Raw genomic sequence first — 2747 nt, forward strand, 5'->3', positions numbered from 1 at the left:
TCTGCTAAAAAAAAATATATAATGTTTGCGGGTTAATAGTAATTTTCTAGCAAAAAAATTATGAATTTTACATGTAGGAGCGGAGTGCCAGAAATGGCCTGGTATGGAAGTGGTTAAAATATATTTTTTCATCCAACTTTATTGCTATTACAAGGGGTGGACAAGACCCCCTGTGATAGCTTTGGCCGGTGACAGGCACTCCTCGTGGAGAAATCAAGGGTCTGTTACATCGTCGATCCCTCCTCTGCCCTACAAGACAGCTGATCAGACAGAGGTCTGATTTTTTTTTTTTTGCTAAAATATAATAGATAATGTTGCATCAGGTAAATAGATACCAAACTTGTCATGTGCATGCTTGTGAAATGGTGACAAACTGCGCTACCTACAATTGTCCATAGGCAATGCTTTAAAAGCCTTTAAGTGCCGGTTCACATTTCTGCGATGTGGGAACGCTGGGAATATACAGCGTGTTCCTGCATCGCATCCGCACCCCTGGCAGTTCACACTGCCATATGCGACACGCTGGGGGTGTCAATTAACAGTTAACAACACCCCCAGATCAGATTGCATATCGCAGTGCAATCTGAAAGTTCGCACAGAATCGGATCGCACTAGTGTAAACCACCATGCCATCCGATTCTGCTGCGGACCAAAAAAAAGGTCCTGTGCGAGTTAGGTGCGATTGCAGTGCAAATTCAGCCATACAAACTGTACCGCACAGAGATGCCATGTGATTTTAGGAGCAGTGCGCTCCGAATTACATGCGATCTCTGTGATCGCACAAATGTGAACCGGCACTTACAAAAAAAAATAACAATATTTTTCATTTTCTTCTATATAACATTTCCAAAAAAAGAATAAAACATCAATTTTTTTCATCATTTTAGGCCAATTTGTATTCTGTTACATATTCTTGGTAAAAAAAAATCCCAATAAGTGCATTTTGATTGCTTTGCGCAAAAGTTATTGCGTCTACAAACTAGGGGAAAGATTTATGTCATTTTTTTTTCTACTAGTAATGGCGGTGATCTGCGATTTTTAGCGGACTGCGACATTGCAGCGGACAGATCGGACCCCTAACTGACATTTTTGACACTTTTGGGGGGGACCACTGACATTACTACAGTAATCAGTGCTAAAAATATGCACTGTTACTGTAATAATGACACGGGCAGGGAAGGGGTTAACCCAGGGGTCATCAAAGGGTTAAGTGTGAGCCTAGGGGAGTGTTTTCTAACTGTATAGGGGATGGGCTTGTGAAATAAACTCAGAGACCTTTGATCCTATATGGGAGAATCACAGGCACTCTGTGAAAATTTCAGAGAGAAGAACGGTCTACTGTCTTTACAACAGCTGACTGGTGTTCTCTATCAGCGGGGAGCCATCGCGGGTGCACAGCGGTAATCGCGGCCGCCGGCCCTGTTGATCGGCATCCCTGCTGCCTAGTGGGGGTGGGTGCGTGCCGGCGGCGGCATGGGCTCTCCCCCCAGGAGTGCTCCCGCAAACCGCTGTACAGGTACGGCGATTGGCGCAGCTGAGCCTGCCTGCCGCAGTATATATGCGATGGGCGGTCGGCAAGTGGTTAAGCAAGCTTTGGGCAGGGCAAACCTAAATCCTAATGAAAATGTCATTTAAACAAGCTGCTAGCAAGCTTCAGCAAGCAACCACCATTTTCCTACACAGCAAGAAGTGCTGAAGCTCCCCCAATTCTACTAGAAGCATGTTTAACCTCTCTGGCGGTCTAATTATGTACAGATTACTGTGCTAAAAGCGCTACATTGTTTTGCATGCAAATCTGTCCTTTTATATTTTAAAACTCACCTTCCCCTGCGATCCCCTGCTGTCCTCCCCTGCTGTCCTCCCCTGCCGTCCTCCCCCCACTGTCCTCCCGCTGTGTGCTCGGCCGATGCTGACACCTGTCTTTCCGTTCCCTTCCCTGTGAGCGTTGCGACGCAGGGGGGTGGAACCGGCGGCAAATTCAAAAATGTAAATACACGAAATGAAATGATACAAAGTTGTGATCCTAACGGATTACACTGTATCATGCCATTTCCCCACAGGATTTCACCTGGTGACTTTTCCAGTGCCCTGCCTGTGCTTTTCCAGTTCTTTGTGCCTGGAAAATAGAGAACGACCATGGCGTCCAAAAAGTTTTCTTTTTGCGCAAAAGCACTTTTAGACGAACTGGAAAACAGCAACAGCGAAACGGAGTTACTTGAAGAACTGAGCGATAGCGATTCATGGGAAAATTCGTCATCAGGTATGGAAAGTGACGACGGCGATGATTCCGATGTCTCTTTCTGGCACAAAACTCTGTTGAAAATTCTGAAGAATCATTTGATATACTTCCCAAATTCCACAAGCTATGTGCTAGAAAGAGACATCAGAATCATCGCTGTCGTCACTTTCCGTACCCGATGACCAATTTTCCCACAAATCGCTATCGCTTAGTTCTTCAAGTAACTCCGTTTCGCTGTCGCTGTTTTCCAGTTCGTCTAAAAGTGCTTTTAGGCAAAAAGAACACTTTTTGGACGCCATGGTCGTTCTCTATTTTACAGGTACAAAGCACTGGAAAAGCACAGGCAGGGCACTGGAAAAGTCACCCGGTGAAATTCTGTGGTTAAATGGGATGATACAGTGTAATCCGTTAGGATCACAGCTTTGTATCATGTCATTTGGTGTATTTACACTTGAATTTGCCGCCGGTTCCACCCCCCCCCCTGCGTCGCAACGCTCGCAGGGAAGGC

The sequence above is a fragment of the Pelophylax lessonae genome, assembly GCF_965119305.1.
Source record: "Pelophylax lessonae genome assembly, contig: HAP1_SCAFFOLD_289, whole genome shotgun sequence".
Classification (NCBI taxonomy): domain Eukaryota; kingdom Metazoa; phylum Chordata; class Amphibia; order Anura; family Ranidae; genus Pelophylax; species Pelophylax lessonae.